Here is an 18603-nt window from a genome sequence, read left to right as displayed (position 1 = left end):
GACAAGGATGGAAGATGTCGGGCAAAAAGCAGCGGAGAGTTTAAAAGATTTAGAAAAGAAAAACGACTAGGGAGTTAGGAAGTTTTCGATTACAAAGATAAGAAGAATGCAGGAGATTCGAAAGTGATTGGAATAATCGTAGAAAGGCGGTGATTGCTTTTGAAAAGTGTGCAAATTCCGAGAACGAAATACGTAGGTATTAATAGAGACCTATTCAATCAATATTGGCGCCTGGAATTCCAGTCTGAATATTTATTGAAGGGGGAACTGTTTGGGTTAAAACTTAAACTTTGGGCTCAGAAGGGAGTTGGCCCAAAAAGAGGAGAAAAGCCCGAAGCACAGCCCAAGCCCAGAAGGCAGAAAAAGCCTTTCCCAACTAGGTGCAGATCATTTGCACCACTTGCTCACCTACCCAAGGGCCAAGTGCTATAGACCAGCCAGCTTATCAGCCCAAAAGTACTTTACATTGGCAGTACAAGTAAATAACTGATGAGTCATTATCCTTTAAACTGCATTCGGTCAAGATGATTGCTACAGGAGGCCAAGCCAAAGTGTCTATAAAAGAAGAAAGAGAAATCAGAGTTAAAGACACTCAAACAAACCAACAAATACAAGCACAAACTCTACTCAAAGCCAAATTTGCCTTCAAAACGAAGCTGTAGTCAGCCCAAGCCTTCATCCCTTTCGGGATAAACCCTTTGTAATAGCTCTACTACCCTGTTCAACTCTTGCTGTAGTATCGATTTCTTTCTGTAAACTTATCTCCCAACCCCTTTTCTAAGCTTTCAAACCTCCTAATAAACCACAAAGATAGAAAGTTACAAAAAGATCAGCCTTGCCCGACAAGGTTAAACCTTGCTCGACCCTCTTTGTTTTTGTCTTTTCATTCATTAGCCTAGCAATATCTTGTATACTACAAGTTGTATCCAAGTTATTTCTAGTAATATGGCTATTAAAAGACTCTCTCAATGCTTGAATCTGATTTGAATATGTCTTCACAGGTCAAGCTAGATCTAAGTTCTAAGCCCTCGAGCATATAAGATTTGATCACTTAAAAGTCCTTGGCCTCAAGGTATAAAAAAAGAACCTTATGTGGACTTAACCCATCCACGACAAGCTTTGATAAACAAGAAGTCCGAAGTTACTTGAGGCGTAAGTAATCGACCTGTCACTTAGTTTTTATTTCTATTATATTATGATTACCATAGAACGTTCGAGTACAGAATGAATTCTGATGGGAAGCCTCAAGGCCTATTCAAGGCCCTACAAAGGCACCTATTTGGATTCATTCTGCTCTTCGGGCTCAGGTAATCAGAAGTATAATGGTTATAAGACTCATATAACCAAGAAAACGAACCTTATATATACGAGTACTAAGTTAGTTATTAACGGGAAGCCTCAAGGCCTACACCTAAGGCCCCACAAAGGCACATGTCATAACTAACATAGTCTCTCGAGTATATATATAATTAAAACTCAACATCCGTTTTACATCTGCCATGCTGAAGATGGCAGTGGCACGCCTGAGCACTTAAAAGTTAATCTTGCTTGTGAGCCTCAAGGCCTACACCTAAGGCCGCACAAAGGCACATTTCAAAGTTAACTCTGTCCTTCTCTTTCAGCCTTGCCCGATAAGCCTTGCCTGACAGGCTTTGCCCAACAAGCCCGCCAGTAAAGCAGAAGCCCGATAGAAAGCATCAACCGGCGCCGACCTCTCGGGGAGCTGTGTGCTCTTCGGCTAGGAAGCATCCCCGACGAAAATTCCTGCCACGAACACATGTGTGTGTTCTATATGTAAACTTCAGGATCCGAGTGAGGCAAGGGGAAAATAGTTACTGCGAGGAGCAAAGGCGCACACGCGGAGCTTCTGTGCACACATGGCTGCTCAGATCTACAAAATGGAAGGTAAATCAAATCCCTGTACTACGTTAAAATTAAGCATTGTGTGATGTCTCTGAAAATCATGCTGATCTGTGGATGTTGTCTGTGAACATGCATTCATCTCTTTGATATCATCTCTCTGAATAACCTTGTTTCTGTTGCATAAGTCATACTCACGTAGGTGTTCTGTGAATTTGCATGTCTCCATTTGATGAATCTGCGAGCAAAAATTTGCATGAAACTTGATCTGCAATATGTAGACTCTTCTACACATTTGGATCCCCGATTGTAGAACCGTGTACTTAGAAATTTGTTGAATGGTCTGAAGCCTCCAGTTTGCATTCCCTTTTAAATTTCTGCACTTTGAGAAATGTTGATGAATGTACTGAGATGGGTGAATGAATGCTACTGAATGCACGATTCAGTTGAATGAATGTTGATTCCACGCAGTGGAATTTGGGCTGAATCACCTCCAAATGCAACGTGCAAAGTGTTGGAACCCTATTGGACTTTAAACTTATCACATCAGGGTTTAAGTTTAGTGGAAGCCTAAATCAGTTAGAGTTAATATATGAATAAATATTATTTCATTTAAAGTAGGACTATAAGGATAAACATGGTAGAGAGTGGATATCCCACATTGGAAATGAAATGGACGTGGGGTTTAATCGAACTGTTTCCGTGATAGGAGGAAATGCTTGGGATTACACGTCTATAAAGGTTCAGTCCTTGCTCAAGGGGAAACACATGTTCTTATTCAGTAAAACTAGCCCTAATCTAGTGAGAGCATAAGGTCCCCATTGAGTAGAAGACTTACCTCTGCGAACTCTGTTGCAACGGCTTCTTCAGGTTTGATTTATACTCTGCTTATTAATATTGTAATCTATGTGAAGCTAAACTAATAAAACTCCAACACAAAGATCACGCATTAAAAATTTAATTAGAATAAAACTCCGAATAAAACTGATTAATTAAACAAAATTGTTGTTTTTGTATTTTTTTTCAATTTTTTGATTTTTTTTAAGAGAATAAAAGTAAGGAAATAAAATGAACGAAAATAGAAAATGAAAAGAGTTTAGAAAAATTGGGTTGCCTCTCAATTAGCGTTTTAGTTAAAGTCTATAGCTAGACAAAGCGGAAAACTGGTGATCATGTCACTTGTTCTTTCAAAGTCAACCACTTCTTAATAACGTCATAGAGCAACAATAGATGCGGAGTGAATTGATCTTTGTCAATGGTGCTTCCAAATTTAGTGGTTGAATTCTTCTTATACATCCTTCTATTTGAATGAATCTTTGCAATGAAATAGACTCCTTTCTAGTGAGGATTATGTTTCCGTCGAGCTGACTTCCACCTTGTATTTAAAACCCACAATTTTTGCAATGGATGAATTTCTCTATGAGGAATTTGGCTCTCACGGAACTTTTTCTTCCTTTCCATGGAGATTTTAGCCTTCTTGTAGGACTCCTCTTGACTTTCCTCAAATTTGATAGGTTGTGCTGTTGGCATGTCTAATTCAGCAACCAGAAAATTTTCATTGGTGGTTGTCTGCCCCTCCAAAGCATCAGCTCTCGTTCACAACTGCAGCCTTTGAGGTGAAAATTCTGACAGCACACTAACTTAGGTTGTCGTAGGTTCTGGGAGGATTTCAGGATCAGCATATGTTGTTTCCTCCCATAAGCGTGAATGGCTCTTCCGTTTCTGCACCAATTCCCTCTTGATCATCATATATTTTCTCATAGTTTAATGCTTAAATTGTAGAGCATTCCTCTTAATCTTGTGTCATATTAGGCTGCTCAAAAGGCTGTTGAGTGCCTGCCCATCTAAAACTAGGATGCTTTCCCAAATACGGAGCATAGTAATCAAAAGTGGGATCGTTCCAACGCCAATGTGACTCGCTCCTCATATTAATATGCTTCTTCACATAGTCTGGAAAATACTTCCTTCTAGGGCATTGTAAAATTTCATGGGTCTTTGAACAACAAAGGGCACAAATTGTAGGTTTAAATCCATAGAAACCCTGTTTTGCAAAAAAAAAACCCATAAAGGCGATCCTTCGGGTTGTATATTGAATCCAGGAGGAGGTACAAATTCCATTGTTGCATAAATTGTAACCTAAAAAAAAATCAAGTAAATAAAAAGATATATACAAAAGTAATTAACTAAGAGTTGATAAACACAAATTATTTAAAACAATCTCCGGCAACGGCGCCAATTTTTTTATAGGGATTTTACCACCTGCAAAAGTAGGGATAAAAACACTTTACAATACTTGCAAGAGTACAAGGTTATCGTAGTATAGCAGCTCAAGCAAGGTCGATCTCCACAGGGATTGAATGAATAATTTATGTTAAAATCAAATCTTAATTAATTATTTGAAAACAAAGTTTAGAAAAAGATGATTTTATGATCTAAAATATTAAAAAAAAAATTAATTAAAAACAATTAAATAAATTAGGAAAATAAATAAAACAAAAGAAAATAGTTTTGAAAATAAAATTTGAGCACTAGGGTTCCGCCGTCACCTTAACAATCCTATGTAGTTCTTCCAATTACTTATGATTACACATGCATATTTTGAAGGTTAGGTTTTCCTAAAGTATATCCTACTTGGAACCTCCAACATAAAACATATATCTGATGCGAATTATATAAGCACACAAATTAAACCCTCTTGTCTCAATTGTAGTAAAGAATGTAAGTAGGGATCGTTCTGGACCGAGGATTAGGATGGCTTGCTAATAACCTCTAGACTGACTTAAAAACATATAAACAAAGTTAAAAACACTAAACTAGACTCAAAGAACTCAAAACAAACTCAAAAGACTCAAAACAAGCTAAAAACGCTCAAATCTGCCTAAAAACACAAACTGGGCAGATTTGGACTCTAAACACAATTTTGGACGAATTTTGGTTTTCCTTTGACTCAAGACACTTAAAAACACAATCTAAAACATATTCTAACTAATTAGACACTCTAAAGTAAATGGGGGTTTGGTTTTGACGAATTTGAAAACAAAACAAGCAAATTAAAGAACTAATGAAATCTGCACAAATTTGGGTAAAACTATGGATGATAGGTTAGCTAGGAGGTTCTTCTCCACACATGACACACTTGCAAACAAAGCGATTTCCAGTTGCTTTTCAATAAACCATGAATTCTCAACGCCCCAGATTAACCGTGAATTGCACTAATTAACCCTCAGATTTTCCTAATTTCATTGAATTGGATAATTGCATACAACAACCCAAAGCATTCCCCACAAGTTCCCTACATGAATTGCATAATAGAGATACAATCAAGAATCATTAAGTTCTATGAAAATCATAAGCATTGATGAAGCACTTGTAACTATGAATTGCATGAAACTTATGCCAAAAATTTACTTAACGTGATTGTGATTAACAACCTTCACTACTTGTGAATATAAGTTCATAACGATTAGGTGAAACTCCCTTATATCCTAGCATCATATTTATGCATGAAAATTAAGCGTGCACTCTCAACCAACACACACAAATCAGTTTTAATTCAAACGGATAAGTAAATTGAATTCACAACTTATGAATCATAACTGAAAGTAATCAAATCATATTGCAAGCATGAACATGGTTTCGAATTCCCCCTAGCTAAAAGGGGTTTAGTTCCTCATACTCACAAAGCAAAGATAAACAAATTTAGACATTGAAAACAAAAGAAAGAAAACACCTAGACACTCCAGCAATCCAAACTGAACAGCAAGTACGTCTACGAACTTCCCTCCTTCCTCTTTGTTGCAGCACAAGGTTTAGGGTCAGGTTATGGGGATTATGAATGGTGTAGAAGGATGGGGTTAAGGCTAGGATAGGTGTATGGTGCAGCAAGGGGTGTTTTAGGTCAGAAACTATGGAGAATGGTGAGGGATGGCTGCGGCAGAGATGGGAGAATGATTTCTGCCGTGAATTGTGAATATGGGAGGTGGTGGTGTGGCAAAGAATGAAATATGAGTATATATAGGCACATAAAACCCTAGGGAAATCAGGTTAGGACTTGGACTTAGCAGAAAATAAGGATTAGGGCCCAAACAATCAAAATCCAAAGGGGAAAAGGTATAGGAAGTGCGGCAGATATGGATATGGCTTCTAGAAAGCCTTGCAAGGCAAGGAAAAGGGTTTCTAGAAGGGAATAGGTGCGGCAAAGGGTCCTAGGTGTTCTAGAACCTTTGTTTTGTGTCTTCCAATGCTTAGGAACCTTCAAAGTTGCTAGAACTTAAGGCCATTTAGGTTTAGGAAAGATCAACCCAAAATAGGAAACTTTAGGCTTAACTTTCCTACTTCAAGTAGGAAACCTTGTTTGAGTAGGAATCCTCCTTCTTCTAGGAAACCTTGTTTGAGTAGGAATCCTCATTCTTCTAGGAATCCATCTTCAATTAGGACTCTTTCTTTGACTAGGAATCCTTCTTCAATTAGGACTCCTTCGTTGATTAGGAATCCTTCTTCAATTAAGACTCCTCACATCTTCAACTCTTCAATTTCGTCCATTCCTTTTGCTCCAAACACGTGCCATTCATTCTAAGCTCAATTTTGCTCCAAAAGGCTCCAAAATACACTTATTTGCATACTTTGCCCTTAAAACCTGAGAACACATGAAAGTGGCTTAAAAGACTAACTTAACTAAGAAAACACAACGTAAATGTACAAGAACAAGCTCACTAAGTTGCATAAAGATGCTCCTATCAAATTCCCCCACACTTAGCTTTTGCTTGTCCTCGAGCAAAACAAAACGAACTCAAGCAAACAAAATGAAACAAAACAAACAAAACACAACATAAACCTTCCAACGTTTGCCTCAGGGATTTCCAATGCACATAACATGTTAAAAATCATCATCCCCACAGATTTTAGTCATCTTCACACTTGAGCACATACTTAATCATAGTCACCACTTACTAGTTCACATTTAACCAATTAAAATGATGTTTTGAATGTAGTAACATGCCTTAGAGAATTCCCTCAATTCCTTACTAGATATGCACTCAATTTTCACACATATTTTCTGACTACACACCCTATACTAGTTATATGTGAGAAGATTGATGTAGACATGAAAACGAACGCTCACATATATGTATAACAAAGAAAACAGTTTCTGGAGTTAATAAGCATGTTTAGATATGATCTCATGAATGGAATGCTACTACTTAGATGCGAGAAGCAGTGACACCATATGCTCATACCAATTTCAAACTCCACAAATTGAAACACACAACACTCAAGGTTGAAGTCAAGGGTTGTAACGGGGCTAAGGGTAATGGCTAACAAAGGAAGGATAGGGATAACAAACGTTCTTGAAGCAATAGCAAGCAAAGTAATGAAATCGAAACTTAGAATTCACTTTAGAATGCAGAAATCAACTTTTAAACACAAAGGGAAGGTTCATGCAAAACTTAGGGCCGAATTCAATGTTTTGGACCCTTACTTCAACAATCAACACTTTAGAGCTCATTTTCACATCTTTTTCAACTCGTTTTCATACTTTTCACACTTTTCTTCTTTTTTTTTCATTCTTTTCTTCACGAATTTTTTTTTTTCTTTTTCTTTTCTACCCGTGTCTTATTAAAGACTTTGGCGAACACACACACAAGAATCACTTCCCCCACACTTGATTTCTGCAAGACATTGATCAAAAGGAATTCAATTGAGTCATACTTTACTATGCTTCAAGAACAAGGGTATGGATGGTCCTAATCTAGGCTAGGTGAGGATAGTGTGGGTTAACAAAGAACATAGGCTACACAAGGCTCAACGGGGTTAAATTGAAACATATAGTGAAGTAGGATACACGGCAATTTGGCTTTGGTGGTGGTCACTACACAACTTCATCTTGAATATGTATTATGCAAATCAATAGCATGCTTTGAATGAAATGGGCATGAGTTCTAGCATTTGGAACGAGATGATGAAACACCTTCTAAGTAGTAACCAAGCAAAGAATAATGAGATCATGCAACGACTTTTAGAAAACAAGACTGCACAGATTATTAACTCTCCAAATAAACGTTTAGGCTCAAGTCTCACTAGGTTGTAGCGTTAATTTGAGTTCCTTCCTTCAAGCATATTATAAAAACTGATTTTTTTCCTTTATGATTGCATGTGAATTTATAAGTTATAACCACAACCAAGCATAAACCAAAGAGTAAATCAAGCTTTCATCCATGTTTATAATTCTCTTTAACAGTCATGCACTTAGAAACCGAATCCTCATCATTGTGTTGAAAGGTACCCTAAGACACAAACAAACACACAAAAACAATTCAAAAACAACTCTTTTTGGGTTTTTCAAAACAATGTTTCAAATTTTTATGAGATTTTCGGATTTTTATGTCAAAACACACTAAAATGCATCAAAACAGCATAAAAACACTTAAAACAGCAAGGAACAACTTTGGAAGTTATGGGTGATAAAATCCCACGAATTTGCATCAAAAGCACTTATTTACCCCCCCCCCACACTTAAATCAAACATTGTCCTCAATGTTTCAAGCATAAACTCACATAAACACAATAACACAACTAACTAAGCAAACTAAACATGGCAGAATATAAACAACAAAGAAAAGGGTTAAGGAACGCAAATTTGGAAGTGGAGTGATTCCTAGGTCTCCCGTTGTTGAATGCATGGGTTGCCTCCCAAGAAGCGCTTGCTTTAACGTCTTGCAGCCGGACAAAGAACACATTCACTCCCCATTGGAGCCCACGGCATGCAGGCAGATGTCATCCACGGCATGCTCCTCAAAGTTCTCATAATAGGGCTTCAAACGGTGCCCATTCACCTTGAATTCGTGTCCCGTTTTCAAGCTTTGGATTTGGACTGCACCATGAACAAAAACATTAGTAATAACAAACGGTCCAATCCACTTAGAACGTAACTTACCGGGAAACAAACGTAAACGGGAATTGAACAATAGCACTTTCTGCCCTATGGAGAATGTTTTGCCACGAAGCATTTTGTCATGGAAAGCCTTGGTCTTTTCTTTGTAAATGCGGGCATTCTCATATGCCTCATTCCTTATCTCATCAAGTTCATGTAATTGGAGTTTCCTATGACTTCCTGCTGCACCTAGGTCCATGTTGAACTTCTTGACTGCCCAATGAGCTTTGTGCTCCAATTCTACGAGGAGATGGCATGGCTTGCCATAAATGAGCCGAAATGGAGACATCCCAATTGGTGTCTTGTATGTCGTACGATATGCCCACAGTGCATCATCTAAGCGTAAGCTCCAAGCCTTCCTTGTCGGCCCAACGGTCATCTCTAGAATCTGTTTGATCTCTCGATTCGAAACCTCGGCTTGGCCATTTGTTTAAGGATGGTAAGGTGTAGAAACCTTATGGTTGACATTGTACTTCCTCAATAACGCCTCAATGGTCCGATTGCAAAAGTGAGATCCTCCATCACTTATGATTACTCGTGGCATGCCAAACCTTGCAAATATGTTAGTTCTAATAAAATCTGCAACCACTTTAGAATCATTAGTTCGGGTGGCTTTTGCTTCCACCCACTTTGACACATAATCAACCGCAAGCAAAATATACATGAAACCATACGAGGAAGGAAAAGGACCCATAAAATCAATACCCCAAACATAAAAAATTTCAACATTAAGGATGGAAACCTGCGGCATTTGATCCCTTGCACTTATATTTCCTGTTCTTTGGCATTTATCACATGTTAAGCAAAAAGTTCTAGCATCCTTAAAGATACTAGGCCAATAGAACCCACATTGTAACACCTTAAGTGCTATTCTTTGTGTACCAAAGTGCCCACCACATGCATATGTATGACAAAAGCTTAGAATTGAATGAAATTCAGAATCATGCACACATCGACGTACAATCTGATCGAGGCAAAATTTCTATAAATAGGGATCATCCCATACATAAAACCGTGCATCACATCTAAGCTTTTCACGTTGGTGCCTAGTGAAAGTACTTGGAATTCGTTTAGACACCAAAAAGTTCACCAAATCGGCATACCAAGGCTCACTTACCTTAATGGACAACAATTGTTCATCAGGAAATGTTTCAGCAATGGGTAGGGACTCTTCATTATGCACCATTCGGCTTAGGTGGTCAGCCACCACGTTTTCACTTCCCTTTTTGTCTCGAATCTCAATATCGAACTCTTGAAGAAGCAATATCCATTGAATTAGCCTTGGCTTGGCTTCCTTCTTGGAGAGCAAATACTTTAGAGCTACATGATCAGTGAAAACAATTACTTTAGTACCAATTAAATATGATCTAAATTTATCTAAAGCAAAGACAATGGCAAGAAGTTCTTTTTCCGTAATGGAATTGTTTAATTGGGCATCATTCAACGTCCGTGAGGCATAGTCACATGCGGCCTCTTGTCTTTCCTTTGTCCTAAAATAGCCCCTAAAGCATAGTCGAATGCATCACACATTAGCTCGAAAGGAAGGCTCCAATCAGGTGGGACTATAATTGGAGCCGTGGTCAACAACTCCTTGAGTTGGTTGAATGATGTCGTGGATTCCCTATTGAAGTCGAATGTCACATCTTTTTGTAAGAGTCAGCAAAGAGGTTGGGCAACTTTTAAGAAATATTTGATGAACCTATGATAGAAACATGCATGTCCAAGAAAAGAACGAACCTCTCTAACCGAAGTAGGAGAGGGTAAGTGACGTACAAGATCGATCTTTGATTTATCAACCTCAATTCCTTTTTCAAAGATGATATACCCTAAAACTATGCCTTGTTTAACCATGAAGTAACATTTTTCCCAATTGAGAACAAGGTTAGTTTCAACACATTGTTTTAAGATCAAACTGAGATTATGCAAACAACCATCAAATGAATCACCAAAAACGCTGAAATCATCCATAAAAACTTCAATAATTTTCTACACATAATCAGAAAATATGCTCATCATGCATCTTTGAAATGTGGCAGGTGCATTACATAAACCAAATGGCATGCGACGATAAGCAAATGTACCAAAGGGGCATGTAAAAGTGGTTTTTTCTTGGTCCTCAGGTGCTATGACAATTTGATTATAACCAAAATAACCATCAAGAAAACAATAGAAAGCATAACCCATTAACCTTTCAAGCATTTGATCAATGAATGGCAAAGGGAAGTGGTCCTTCCTAGTGGTGGCGTTGAGCTTCCTATAATTGATACACACCCTCCAACTTGTTTGGATTCGAGTAGGCATAAGCTCATTTTCGGCATTTGTCACCACAGTTACTTCCGATTTCTTTGGAACACATTGAACGGGCGAAACCCAACGACTATCGGAAATAGGATAGATCACTCCACAATCTAAAAGCTTGATTATTTCCTTCTTCACAACTTCCATCATTGGAGGGTTGAGTCAGCGTTGAGCCTCTCGAGATGTTTTAGACCCCTCCTCCAAAAGTATGTAGTGCGTGCAAGTGGTGGGACTGATTCCTTTTATGTCAGCCAAAGTCCACCCAAGTGCCGTTTTGTACTCCTTTAGCACCCTCACCAACTTGTTCTCCTCTTGTGTCGTGACTGTGCTTGAGATAATGACGAGCAACGTCTCATCATCTCCCAAGACAACATACTTTAAATGGCTTGGCAATGGCTTAAGTTCAAGTGTAGGTGGCTGCACAACTGGGGGAAGTAACTTATTAGCTGAAACTGAATTTGAAATTGGGTCAAAAAACTTACCAGATTGTGGTGGCAATGATTCAAGGGCAGCCACCATCTTAATGACATCCTCACTAGGGGTCACGGCAAGGGAAAGATCATGCATGCCGTGGGTGTGCATGGTTGCTGCTTCAATGTTTTGAATGTCCATTCCCTATGCAATGACCAATTCAAGTGCATCGTCATTCAATTTGTCAAAATGGTCATGCGCCAAAGAATCAATTACATCAATAGCAAAACATGAATGATTCTCACTAAGATACTTCATAGAATCAGAAAGATTGAAATTAATAACTTCCCCATCAAATTCCATTGTCAAAGTTCCATTAAACACATCAATTTTAGTTCGGGCAGTTTTCATGAATGGTCTTCCCAAGAGGATGGGCAATGAAGGGGAATGGTTCGATTCATCCATTTCAAGCATATAAAAATCCGTCGGAAAGATTAAGTGATTGACCTGCACCAAAACATCTTCCAAAACTCCCTTTGGATAGGCATTAGATCGATCGGCCAATTGAATAATCACACCATCATTTGTCAACTCTCCTAAGTTCATAGATGCATAAATTCAATATGGCATGACATTTATAGATGCACCTAAATCTAACATGGTAGATTCAAACCGAGTATTACCAATGACACAAGAAATTGTAAAACTACCCGGATCTTTGCATTTAGGGGGCAGTTTGCATTGCAAGATGGCGGAGACATTTTCACCTACCTTTACAACCTCCTTGGTCGAAATTCTCTTCCTAGTGGTGCAGAGTTCTTTTAAAAACTTGGCATATCTCGGAACTTGGTTAATTGCATCCAAAAGTGGTATATTGACTTGAACTTTTCTAAACGTCTCCAAAATGTCCTTTTCAGGCTCCTCCTTCTTTGATTGCATAAACCTACGAGGAAAAGGTACATTTGGAGGAATAACGTTAGATTAACCAAAATTGGAACTTCCTTACCCTTGTTGGCCGAATTGGAGTGTTTAGGTGGCTGCGACAAGGGTGGTTCTCCCCTTGCAGTGGGTATGCCTTGCTCCTCCTCTTCCATTATCAACTCTTCAACCTCGTTGGAATGTGATCTGGAAGGTTGGGGATCAGATCCAACTTGTTTTCCACTCCACAAACTCATGGCTTTGGCAGATTCAAATCCTCCATTCGGGTTGACAACGGTTGAACTAGGCAACTTACCTTGCTCTCTGAATTGTCCTACAAACTCCGCAATCTACCCAATTTGCTTCTCCATTTGGTCCACCCTTTTGTCTTGATTTTGCATTGCTTTGGCTTGATTTTCTTGCCCCTGAGACAAAGTGGTGAGTAACTTAAGAAGTGTGTCATTATCCAAAGAATTACCTGAAGTGTTTTAGGCAGATTGTTGTGGGGCTTGAGTAGGTGTGTATGGCTTAGTATAAAAGCCCGGGGGTTGCTGCCTAAAGCCTCCTTGTTGTTGGGTTTGTTGAGGCTCCCTCCACTTGAAATTTGGATGGTCTCTCTAACCGGGATTATATGTATTGGAATATGGATCGTTTCTTGGCTGATTTTGTCCTTGAAATCCAATCGCATTAGCGCTTTCCCATCCACCATTCTCAATTAGTTGAGGGCACTTTTCAGAGGCATGTCTTTGGATAGAACACACTCCACACATCATTGGTCCTTGAATCTTCATTCCTTCAGCCATCCAAGACACAATGGAAGTAAGATTAGCTAATTGAAATTGAATATCGGATGTGGAACTTACCTCATTCACTTGCTGCCGTGGGGTGTCCCTTTGCCTAATGCCTTCGTATTGTTGTGCATTCAATGCACGATTTACGATTAGTGTCTTGGCTGCCATAGGTGTTTTGTCCACTTGGCTACCATAGGTGTTTTGTCCATCAAAGCTCCTCCCGCCAAGGCATATAGCATTTGACGTTCAATTGGTAGAAGGCCTTCATAGAAGTATTGAAGTAGCAACTCTTCTTTCATTTGGTGTTGTGGACATGAAGCAACAAGAGTTTTAAAACGTTCATAATAAGTTGGAAATGATTCACCTTGATTTTGTTGGATACCACTAATTTGTTTCCTCAAGAGAATGACTCTTGAAGTAGGGAAAAATTTCTCCAAGAACGCTCGTTTCATACTTTCCCAAGATGTAACAGTCCCAAGTACAAGTTCATACAACCAATCTTTAGCTTTGTCCATTAAAGAGAATGGAAAAGCCTTCATCTTCAAGATGCTACCATCAACATTGACAGGGGTCATGCTCGAACAAACCACTTCAAATTCCTTCAAGTGCTTGTTAGGGTCCTCCATAGACAGCCCATGGAACTTCGGAATGTGATGCAACAAACTTGATTTCAATTCGAACTCATCCGTCTTCCCTTGGGTAGCCATGGGGTATTGGATGCATAGGGGAGCGGCATTGTCCAATTCCGAAGCGGAAAGCTCCTTGATTGTTCGATTATCCGCTGCCATGTTGGGATCTTCCTCTACAACCTGTGTCGTGGGCTCTTCTTCTTCTTCAAGTGGATGTTCTTCAAACTCAGGTTCAGGAATAAATGGGTTATGATCTTGCTAATTCCTATTCCTTCTCAAAGTCTTCTCAAAATCGTCGTCAAAGTCCAAGATATGCTCACGAACCGGATGAAAACTCCGAGTCATAAACTAGTACCTAAAACAAGAAAACAAACAAAGTCAGTAACTAACACAAAAGACATGAAAAAGAAACAAAAAGAAACAACGGGGGATTAGCAAAGTTGCTAATCCCCGGCAACAGCGCCTAAAATTTGATGCGAATTATATAAGCACACAAATTAAACCCTCTTGTCTCAATTGTAGTAAAGAATGTAGGTAGAGATCGTTCTGGACCGGGGATTAGGAGGGCATGCTAATAACCTCTAGCCTGACTTAAAAACATATAAACAAAGTTAAAAACACTAAACTAGACTCAAAGAACTCAAAACAAACTCAAAACAAGCTAAAAAAGCTCAAATCTGCCTAAAAACATAAATTGGGCATATTTGGACTCTAAACACAATTTTGGATGAATTTTGGTTTTCCTTTGACTCAAGACACTTAAAACACAATCTAAAACATATTCTAACTAATTAGACACTCTAAAGTAAAAGGGGGGTTTGGTTTTGACGAATTTGAAAACAAAACAAGCAAATTAAAGAACTAATGAAATCTACACGAATTTGGGTAAAACTATGGATGATAGGTTAGCTAGGAGGTTCTTCTCCACACATGACACACTTGCAAACAAAGCGATTTCCAGTTGCTTTTCAATAAACCATGAATTCTCAACGCCCCAGATTAACCGTGAATTGCACTAATTAACCCTCAGATTTTCCTAATTTCATTGAATTGGATGATTGCATACAACAACCCAAAGCATTCCCCACAAGTTCCCTACATGAATTGCATAATAGAGATACAAGCAAGAATCATTAAGTTCTATGAAAATCATAAGCATTGACGAAGCACTTGTAACTATGAATTGCATGAAACTTATGCCAAAAATTTACTTAACGCGATTGTGATTAACAACCTTCACTACTTGTGAATATAAGTTCATAACGATTAGGTGAAACTCCCTCATATCCTAGCATCATATTTATGCATGAAAATTAAGCGTGCACTCTCAACCAACACACACAAATCAGTTTTAATTCAAACGGATAAATAAATTGAATTCACAACTGAAAGTAATCAAATCATATTGCAAGCTTGAACATGGTTTCGAATTCCCCCTAGCTAAAAGGGGTTTAGTTCGTCATACTCACAAAGCAAAGATAAACAAATTTAGACATTGAAAACAAAAGAAAGAAAACACCTAGACATTCCAGCGATCCAAACTGAACAGCAAGTACGTCTACGAACTTCCCTCCTTCCTCTTTGTTGCGGCACAAGGTTTAGGATCAGGTTGTGGGGATTATGAATGGTGTAGAAGGATGGGGTTAAGGCTAGGATAGGTGTATGGTGCGGCAAAGGGTGTTTTAGGTCATAAATTATGGAGAATGGTGAGGGATGGCTGCGGCAGAGATGGGAGAATGATTTCTGGCATGAATTGTGAATATGGGAGGTGGTGGTGTGGCAAAGAATGAAATATGAGTATATATAGGCACATAAAACCCTAGGGAAATCAGGTTAGGACTTGGACTTAGCAGAAAATAAGGATTAGGGCCCAAACAATCAAAATCCAAAGGGGAAAAGGTATAAGAAGTGCGGCAGATATGGATATGGCTTCTAGAAAGCCTTGCAAGGCAAGGAAAAGGGTTTCTAGAAAGGAATAGGTGCGGCAAATGGTCCTAGGTGTTCTAGAACCCTTGTTTTGTGTCTTCCAATGCTTAGGAACCTTCAAAGTTACTGGAACTTAAGGCCATTTAGGTTTAGGAAAGATCAACGCAAAATAGGAAACTTTAGGCTTAACATTCCTACTTCAAGTAGGAAACCTTGTTTGAGTAGGAATCCTCATTCTTCTAGGAATCCATCTTCAATTAGGACTCTTTCTTTGACTAGGAATCCTACTTCAATTAGGACTCCTTCGTTGATTAGAAATCCTTCTTCAATTAGGACTCCTCATATCTTTAACTCTTCAATTTCGTTCGTTGTTGTTTTCTCCAAACACGTGCCATTCATTCCAAGCTCAATTTTGCTCCAAAAGGCTCCAAAATACACTTCTTTGCATACTTTGCCCTTAAAACCTGAAAACACATGAAAGTGGCTTAAAAGACTAACTTAACTAAGAAAACACAACGTAAATGTACAAGAACAAGCTCACTAAGTCGCATAAATATGCTCCTATCAATATCTAACATGCAACCCGTTCATGGCGTCCAGATCGAATGTGAACATGCAAGACTCATTAAGTTTTGTGAAAACCTTTTCAAAAACCATATAACCCTTAAAACGTGTCGTCCATCCTAAGAAGTTACACATATTAATCACAAGAAGCCAGCGCCAATTTCAGGGACAGCTCTTCGCCAAAATTGCATCAAATTACTTTTCTAAATATCCTAATGGTGGCCAATCATCAAGACAATTAGATGGTTTAAAACACAGTGATTAATAATTCAAAACTTGCAAGCATAATATCATAAGTAAATTGAAAAGAAACTACATATTCTTGCTAAGGCTCGTGGCCTCGCCCTAGCAAACAAAACTAGTTACTAGCAATCATAAAACAAAATATTATTAAAAACATGGATAGAAAACACCTTGAAAATAAACTTGAATCCAAAGCTCTCTAAAGCCAAAATATTGCGTTCTCTCCCCTCTCCAATGTTGCGTCTGTTCTCCCCTTTTAACATAATGGCTAAATATCTTATTTCTACTAATAAAAATAAAACCCTAAAAGGTCTTAGAATAAAACTCGGAAACCTAATAAATTGAAATAAAATAGGAAACATAATCCTAAATTAACTTGGTAAATTCGCCCAAAAATCTGCACAGCCACGTTTTGGACCCAAATCAGCTCCAAAACTGGCCCAAAAAAGCTGTTTAGGCCCAGAAACGTTTCCAGCAATGCGCATTGCTCCTTCATTTAATCTCTAGAAAATAACCGCTTGGTAGAAATTTCTGATATTTTGACACGAACAAGATAAGGAACACATGAACGTCCTCCAATTTGAATCACTCTAAAATTCGTCCGTTTGGTCACGTTTTGCTCCAGAGGAAGTCGAATGTCCTATGTTGAAAATATAAAGCAAAGTATCAAAATTCTACCAAAATAATCAATAAATTAATACTAATAATAGGGTAAAATATATAATAAAATATTGACCCATCACATGCAGTGTTTGTTCGATATTACTACTATCATATACATCACGCTCACTAGTACCCATCCTGATGCCATTATCCCTAAATTGGCAGAGTACGTACATGCATGTCTTTATCCCCTTGGTAACTTCAATTAGCAGCCAAATTTTCTAATGGTGTGGTTGTCATTTTGTCAAATACAATGAAAATTGTTGTGTGGTACGCACAGAGTTAGAAGCAAGAGCAGTCAAGTTGAAGATTAACTAAACTCCATTGCTTACAGTCTGATAACATCGACATGCAAAATTGTGAATGATGCAATCTGCTACACAACTTTAGTTAAGAGACAACCAATAATTAGCTCATTAATTAGTACTCTAATGCTCATTGGTCTTCCAGCCCAGTTAACCTCAAAGGAAACATGTTCGGTTAAACACAGTCAAAGGCCTTCATACCTACCACAATTTAAGCCTCCCAATCAAAACCATCTTCATGCCCTGGATTCTTTTGCCAATTTGGCATGTACCTGATAGGAGTATATTTATGCGACTTAGTTAGCTTGTTTTCTTGCATTTTCATAGTTAGTTTGTGTTTATTATAGTGTTTTAAGCTATTTTCATGTGTTTGTAGGTCCAAATAACAAAGTTGGTAAGAAAGTGCAATTTGGAGCATTTTGAGGCAGTTTTGGGCATCAAATGGATAGCTTATGAGTGGAGCAAGATGGATGGACAAATTTGAAGTTCAAGAGACTAGGAATGTGTTGAAAAGATGAAGAAAATAAATCCAAGACAAAGAAGATAAGGAATCAGCTCAAAAGAAAGAGTCATTATCCAAAACCTTATCCAACCTTATCTTATCCCAACTAACCTTATCTTATCTTATCATTTCCTAATCTAGCATTATCCAATCTTATCTTATCTAAATCAGTTTGTGCCTTAATTCCAGCCATTTATAAGGGATAATTATGCATTTAAAATACATATTTCAGATTCTAGAAGCCTTATCTCCTCTCCTTACAAAAGTGGCGCCCTAACCCCTTCTAAAACCCCTTTTCCTAGTTGTGCCGCACCTTATATCCTTGTTCCTGATGGTTTTTGATGTGTCATCCTAATTTCCCTTGGTTTCTGATTGTTTTAACCCATTCCACTTGGGTTTTGGAGTGCCAATCCTTTTCCAATGCTACCTAGGCCGTGCCTTTTCTCCCTATAAATATAATTGCTGCAGCATTCATTCAGATCACCACCCACTACCACCATTCACTACAAATTCGTGCCATATACACCCATACACATTCATCCCATTGTGCCGCAAATTTGCA

At 38.3% G+C, this 18603-nt stretch overlaps 1 long non-coding RNA gene across 1 annotated transcript; it reads left to right on the top strand.

The window, feature by feature from the left end:
- The first annotated feature begins 1623 nt into the window (after window positions 1–1623).
- On the top strand, window positions 1624–18169 carry LOC139192809 (uncharacterized). Its single transcript, XR_011577219.1, has 3 exons — window positions 1624–1905; window positions 2570–2730; window positions 17916–18169. It is a non-coding gene; the product is annotated as an uncharacterized lncRNA (long non-coding RNA).
- The last annotated feature ends 434 nt before the right edge of the window (window positions 18170–18603 follow it).

Source organism: Malus domestica, chromosome 16 (assembly GCF_042453785.1).
Source record: "Malus domestica chromosome 16, GDT2T_hap1".
Lineage (NCBI taxonomy): Eukaryota > Viridiplantae > Streptophyta > Magnoliopsida > Rosales > Rosaceae > Malus > Malus domestica.
The sequence above is the reverse complement of the archived record's forward strand: the minus strand, read 5'-3'. Positions and strand labels throughout refer to the sequence as shown.